Genomic DNA, 8,294 nt, shown 5'->3' on the forward strand with positions numbered 1-8,294 from the left:
GGCCACATATTCATACACATCCAACATAAGCACATTTGCACAAATATATAGGAAAACTACATTCTAAAAGCGATTGCACCAACAAAATATTCCGATGAAATATCAACAAAAATGAAATTCGGATGAGATTCACTTGGGGGGATTTTAGCGCGCATACAACGCGCACAGAGACAAAAGCAAACGCGAACGAAAGCAAAAAACAACAACTTTCATACACCCATGTACTTCACATATTTTGTGGTGCAGAAAATAAATTGATATCACAGCATTTATGGTCGTGTAGGTATTTTGTTGGAGTGCAAAAATAATTTTCTCAGAAAATTCCCAATTTTTTGTTCCTCTCACGTGTGCCGATATATGACAGCCACAAAACAAATTGTGTGGTCGTTTGCATTACCAACATTCACGTTTGTTCTTAATGCGGTTAATGAACACTGCGAACAGACATTAGATAAAAATAATTTGCCGATGTCAATGTTAAATGTGAATTATGGTTCGAAAATGCAAGCAAAAATGATCGCATGCGTAAATTTATTGATGCTATGCGACAAAAATAGGACGCGACACAGAAATCTTTTGATCAGCGTCATGCATTGATTTGATGCTGAATAAATATGTTTCATCTCGAGAGTTTGTTTTCTTTATTTTGTCGCAATCGTCGATAATTTAGTTATCTTGAAAATCGATGCGTTGTCAACACAAGAACGATAAGAAATTTTGGTGGTGATGAAAATGGAGTGTGGTGGAGATGGAGGTGAATTATTTACTATGAAAGCCGTATTTAATGCGCATAATATACAATATTCGGATGAAATATGGTATGTGGAACGCAAAACCAGTCAAAATAAATACTTATGTGTGGTTTTTGCGTAACCGTATTCCGTAACCTCAATACAATACACCGGAGATATGAACGTATGATGTGCGTCGCATTTTTTCTTTTATGCACCATTCGAAATAAAAATCTGTATGTTCAATGGCAAAAAACCACATTATATTTTCTTTCAAAAATAATTTACAACCAGCAATAATCCATGTAATAAACGGCGAAGAATGTCCAAATTTTTTCAAACCTCAATTGCTGTTGACAGTACAATCAATACTTCAGTGGCAAACTGAAATTTGGAGATTTTTTTAAGGGTTAAAGTCATAGATGATGACGGAAATTTGTTTAGAGGGGGGCAAATCGGAAGAATTTTCTCGGTCAAAAAAAGTGAAAAGCAAAAAAAGGTCCTCATTTCCAAAATTGTTGAGGGTTCCTAAAAATATTTTAGAGGGGGGTAATCCGAACCCTAGGAACCCTTAGTGATAAAAGGGCGAATAAATGAAATTGATTAGAGCGACAACTTTAAAATGTTGTTAAAATAACAGAAAATAATGTTGTTGTGCAATGGCAACAATTCAATGGTACATTTTAATTTATCAATTTGGAAATATCATTGTCACCTTCCAATTCGGGTATTGAAGAATGTGTTTGCGAAAATTGCCCTGGCGAAAATGTCATTTTGGTATAAAAAACAATGAAAATCGTATGAAAGGCTATTTCAACTTCAGGCATTTCAGTCTAAACTATTCCATAGTAAATGTTGCCAATAAATTATCGGTTTTGGTGTATTGGCTCTCAAAACATAAAATGATAAATAAATAAATCACTTTGATGCAAAATACACAAAAAATTGTAAAGGAAAACTATCCCAACTGAAGCCATATTCGGCAGCACATTACCATTGCAAATCTAAAGAGTGAGTCCGTTGAAATTATATCCATTTTGGAGCAGATGTACCAATTCTAACATCGAGAAAATATGTTTTCCCCCAAATTTCATATGGGTAACATTAAGTTAATTGTGCTAATATTGGATTTAGTTAAAATAGAACATTTGAACTTTTATAACATTGAAAATTGGAGATTTTCCGTGTTGTCGAGTGGTCTTTGTTTTAAAAAAACTAAAATACATTTTTCGCTTGAATAAGGCATTTGAGTCATGTAGCGCCTTTTGTTCATCTTGTGCCAAAATTGAACCGCTATTTATGTGCTGACCAAGGTCAATGTACATTCAATTTGCTGTGGTGATGGAAAAGAATGAAAAAAGTGAACAAAATAATCTTGTGCGATTTTTTGAAAGTTAAAAGTCAACATTCCGTAAAGCAATAAAAAAAAATTGTATAGAAAAAGCGTTGGCAGTCTCAATTTTGATTATAACAAGTACTTTTCTATTGTTTTTGCAGTTTTTTTCTTCAGTTTCTTATTCACTCTTTTATTTTCTCTCGTTCGACACTCTATCTGTGTCTTTCGTTCTGTAGCCGTTTATTAACGATAAAAGGAACGACTAAACTTTTTGCGAAAGAAAAGAAAAATTAATTAATTTTATTTTTGCTTCGAAGAGTACAAAATATTTCCCCTCTCTTCACCACTCTTCATCTCAATCTTCACTTGACTTCATTGAGAAGTAAGCAACAAAACTCGATGCGATACGATTCACTTGGCCGAACGAATGAGAAGAAATGTGATTAAAGGGACTTTAAAGAGATTGCTTGTTGCACATTCAGATATTCGGTTCGTTTCCTCGAATTTCACGTTTGAAGCTTCTCCGAGTGGAAGGAAACGAGGTTTTTCATAATTCTTGATAACTTATTTTATTAAGACAATAAAGCAACGATAGACTGAGAGAGAGAGAGAGAAGGCAATGAAGTAATTAGTTGAATTCTGTTATAAATGGATGAGTGAAGTCGATTATTGTTTCAATGTTGTACATACGACACTAAGCCAAAATCAACAATAGCAACACCGAGAAAAGCAAAACAAAAAACAACGAAAAATAAATATTGTACAACTTCAAATAAAGTTTCTCGCTTCAACATTTTTTTTTCTCAATTAATGTATGCGTCACTGACGGTCTTATGTTTTATCCTGGATATGCTTTTATCGTTACCACTGTATTATTTTGTGCTCAACATGTGCATTGCTTGTTATATTTGACCCCAATATGATGAATAAGTATGTTCTTAGGCACTGAAACTCGACATGCATTTCGTTACAATTTGTATTCGCCGTTGATCTGCATCGTATACAAACGAAAATATTTATTCACAACAAATACGATTAATGCGCTCATTTATGTGAGTAAATGGAAACAGTTTGCACTAATAAAACAACTGAAACGAAGCGACAAATGAAAAATATCACAATGATATTCTATAGCCACACAGAGGCCATAGATATGTAAGGGAAAAATACCCAAAGTGACTTTCGCTATAGAACAGCAAATGCATCAAGCCAACAACAGTTGTAAAAATGTGATAACAATGAAAACACATCATTTTCCATCTTTTACTCATTATTATGGTGGGTATTTTTACATTGCACTGAATTCATGCAATTTTCTTTCAAGACACAATCAGACTTGTTGTGGTAGAAGAGATTACATAAATAGTGGCAAATAAAAAGAGTTTTTACCAATTAAAAAAATTGTACGTATTAACGTCTATACACAAAAATATTGCTATAAAAAGTGACATGCACTAACAAGAAACCAGACACGATGTGATGATTTAAGATATATGAATCAGTGAATCTATAAAAGTGTGGCTGCCAGTCATGCTTGAAATTTTATTAACGCTTTTCACATGGTTGAAATTATTTCATAAGGTCAACGTTGAAAAAGAAGAAAAGAAAAATCTCGGCTCAACATCAAACTTTTAATATAAAAAAAATATATTTTGATAATAAAATACGTTTACCCCCGGTGAGCTTGCATGATTTCGTTTGTTGTGCTCTTTTGTTTTGGAGTACTTTATTCTTTCTTTCACGTACAACCAAATGGTTGGGTTTTTATGATTTTTATTTTGGATTGCTATCCATCTATGTCTTTTGATATTATTTGCTGATGAGAAAATGAAAAAAAGATACAGTGGCTTCTAACTTATAAAATAAGCGATGGCATTGATAAACCAGAGACCAAAAATAATTCTCTTATACACCATCTCACAATGATGAGCAAAGCACTGATCGTGAACACTGTGATGGCAATATTCATGCTCATAAATATCGACCGCACTTCGCATTTCTATAGATCGACTGAACACAAAAGAAAATACAAAAAAGGATATGAACTCTTCTTGTTTCCGTATCGTTCCAAATTAATTCCATTGACGAGAAAAAGTACTCTCATTTTAAAATGTACTCTATCTATGTATGCCGTTCTCTTAGTCCCTGGTCTTCCCCCATCAACTAATCACACACCAAATAAAAAGCATATACATACACAAACGAGTGCTAGAAAAAAGAAATATAACATCAGAAAAATCAGCATCATAAGTATTTGCAATATTCAGTCATATTTCAATGGTAACCATGAGAATATTTTATTTTTAGTATTTTCGCTGTCTTTTTCCCCTTTCATTCACTTGCTTTTGACTTTGTCTTTTTCTGCAAAGGTTTGTGCCGTTTATTCAGTCAACGTGATGAAAAAAATGGCAATGAGTTGTTGTTATCTCTCTAAATGTTTTCCGTTTTTCTCAATCCATTTTTTAGCGCTACATGAAATGTAGGGCTATTGCATTTGATTGTTTTTTTTTTCAGTTTTATCCCCGGATCGTGTTAACTGATTTCATTGAAATTTTTTACAATGAATGTTGATATGCTTAATCTCGGCTGACATTCATTTTGGACCAGATTGGACTGAAAATGGGGTTAAAATGCTAAAATTTGAAGATCTAATAGCAAAAAAAATATTGAATTTGTTTGTTTTCATACTTGTAGCGAAAAAAGTTTGTATTCTTGCTGTTAATTTCGATTGACGGTTCACTTCACTGCAATTAACAATAAAAATAAAAAAGTATACATAAATAGTCCAAAAAATTCAAAGGTCACCATGACTGAAGAAATCAACAAATCCAATAGCTCTACATTTAAAGTAGCGCTCAGAAAATTGCTTGTTGAAAACAAACTAAAAAATGATAATAAAATATAAAACAGCGAGCGAGACGAGCTTTCCCTTGTTTCTATTCATTTCAATGCTACGTTTATTCATTTTATGCCATTTTCTATTTGCAAAATAGCTAACAAACACAATACACACTTCTTTGTGTGTAAAACTAAAAGTCAACGCAATTCCATTTCATATTCATGTATAATAAAAAAAAGTGCACAGAAAAACAGAAACACTCAAACGAAAACCAAAACTATTTGAAGTACATTTACGCCTGTCTCTAACATGTAAACGCTCTTCATAGGATATGTGTGTTCAATAAAATTACATTCATTGTAGAAGATGTGAAAACTTTATTAAATTTATGGCTTGACAGAAAGATGCAACTATCTGTTGAAAATATTTGCTTTTTCACCAGTTATTATGTAAATGTTGCTCGCATAGTTTCTTTCAGTGTGTTTGACAGCTGCATGCATTTGCCGCACTTCGGCATGCACATCACACATTTAGGTGTTTCATTCCATTAACAGCACTCGTTCAGCGCCTTAACTATTATTTTGTTGTTTTGTATTTATTTTCATCGACTCGATTAAAAAATAAATTAAATCATAAATAATTTTCTGCTTTCTTTATCTATTTTAAAACATAAGCTTTGAAAGATTTGTCTCTTCTATTTGATGGCTGTAAATTAACTGCGATGGTAAACGAATTTTCCAAGTATTTTACCTGTTTTTGATATCATTTTCGTTGAATTCAAGGCGAAAAAAACGTTTTTTCCAAGAACATTTTCCATTTTCTTTGTTCCAGCTTGCAATGCAGTATAATTGTGGATTGCTGTTGCAATCTTGCAGTATTTGTATGAATTCAAGGGATGTCAACAGCAAATATAGCTAAAAAAGGCATGACGCAACCTTTGGTAAGGCATTGAATATTGAAAATTACATGCAACGAACTGATGTGCGTGTGCATATGATCGAAAGTTTGACGTTACCATTAACATTTTGTACACATAATAAAATATTGTATGTGTGTGTTTTTCGCTTCTTTCTTACTCTCAATCGATGTATATGATATGCCTTTGACACTTTATATTATATGATGTAATATCTTATCGAGCACCGTTCATTCGAAGCATGATGCAAATGGTTATGCAAAATGCTTTCGCTCTATGTATTTATCGCATTCAAGAGTCGTTAAATGAAAAGTTCGGTTGCTTTGCTATCGTAGAAATAATAAGAAAAAAGAAAGAAAACTTATAATATGCTCATATTTTTTATATCTTTGGTTTTCAATATCACATGCATAATTTTTGATGATGATGTTTAAAAGGCGGACTCTTCAGCCATTAGTTTGCGTATTTTGTATCTAAAAACCGTATGGAAAATGAATTTAAATCGGGAGAAAGTGAGAGAATTTGATTTTTTTGCCCTAAGCAGGTGTATATGCTATTAATTTTAACATCATCTGCTTATCCAAACTCACGCATTCTACCCAGGACCTTTTAAATACAGTACTCATTACTTCACATTTTTTTCTGCTACACCTCCAACATATCGGCATTTTTTAAAGCTTGATAAAAACCATTTTGTTTGCAACTATCATATCTATTGTGTGTGTGTATTTTAAGGTTATTTTTTCACCATTCCCTAAGTAATATCATTCAAAATAACGACGAATTTAAACCATCATTGATTCATATGAGATCAAATTCATTCTTCACCATTAAAAACAAGACATATCACATACTAGAGACTATCAATGCCATCATATTATTTGATGATGTTGCAGATTTTTCATTTTCACTCTCCCTTTCACACTTTACATCGTCTTCTTTTTTCCATTCTACTACCTTCTTCTTCTTCTTTTTTTTCTCTCTTGATCTTCTTTCGGTTCATTGTCTATTTCATCGTCGCAATTTTTCACACATTTACTTTTCTATATCTCGTATGTTTTGCGTTTTATGTGGTAAGACAATTTATAATCATTATCTGCACACTTTGTATTGTTTGCGCATGTTTCTGGCTCTGATTGAGTAGAAATTCATTTATTTTCGAGGTACATATATAGAAGGGCGGGATGAGCGGCTGAAAATCTGAAGCAAACAATAATTTTCCATTTTTAAAGGCAATTTAAAAGTCATTTATTTTATCCCAAACAAAGCATAAAAATTGTAAACTGAGCAATTGCGATTTTGTACACACCAGACCACAAAGCAGCATTTGTTTCTGGACACTCAAAACGAAAATCTTTACGTAGTTAAGCAATGAAAAAAAGAGAAAACAAAAACATATGAAGAGAATGAGCAGAAAGAATAAGCTTGACTTTTTTCATTGCTTTTTATCACGCACATCCAAGAGTAAGCCATAGAAGGAGAGGAATGAAACGAAAACTTCAGCACAAAGCTTTTTGAGCGGTCACTTAACAGAAAAAAAACCTCATTGAGCAAATTGAATTTTGTCGGACGGCGGCTGGCACATAATTCACTTTTCGAACCTAACGTTTTTGTGCACAGACATCATCCCACGCATAAAAATTGGAGTTTCAGCTCTTGTGTCTAATTTTTATTTACTGTTTAGTATTCAATCGGTAATTTTGTGTTTTAAGAAAGCCACGTTTATGACGCATTTTAATTTTTTCGTTAAAAATTACACCACAAAATTCACTCTGATAACCAGATTCATACAGTATGATATATTTAAAAGTTTTGTGACTTTGCATTCTGTGTGAGGATTGGTGGTTTGGCTAGATGAAGAATGCGCCAAAGTACTCATTCATAGTGGATCGTTTTGAGCATCAAAAATGTATGTGTTCATCATTAATTAACACCGAAATTTTCGTATTTAAATTTACTAACAGCTTATTGTCCTTCCGTTGAAATCCTTGCCAATTTTTCGGAAACGTGTATTTACATGGATAGGTAGCAAATGGATAGCTGATTTTATTTTACTCGGCTCAGTAACATCAGTGCACGGATGGTCACACAAATTTGATTTTTTTTTTTTTTCAATTAATGGAAATACATGACTCAAAAAAATAACATTCATAGTTTGCATGGGGAAAAAAGTTCCTCTGTATGAAATTAGATAATTCAAACTTTTATCATTGATTTCTACCTCCTAAGCGTTCGGTATCGTATTCTACAATGTCAAAAATGAATTAGTCCAAAAATGACTAGATATTTCGATTTTTGAATATCGTTTGTTTTATCATTTTATCGATTCGTCGTGAGTGCGACTTTCGTTTCTTTTTTGTTTTTGTTGAACGAAAAATCTGCTTAATTTATTATTCAAGAGTTTATACTGAAGTTACTTTACATCAATGATTTTATTCATGTGAATTGAATTCGTTGAAAATGAAATGAGAT

Source organism: Contarinia nasturtii, unplaced genomic scaffold, assembly GCF_009176525.2.
Source record: "Contarinia nasturtii isolate CC-2019 unplaced genomic scaffold, AAFC_CNas_1.1 Cnas_scaffold_414, whole genome shotgun sequence".
NCBI lineage: Eukaryota > Metazoa > Arthropoda > Insecta > Diptera > Cecidomyiidae > Contarinia > Contarinia nasturtii.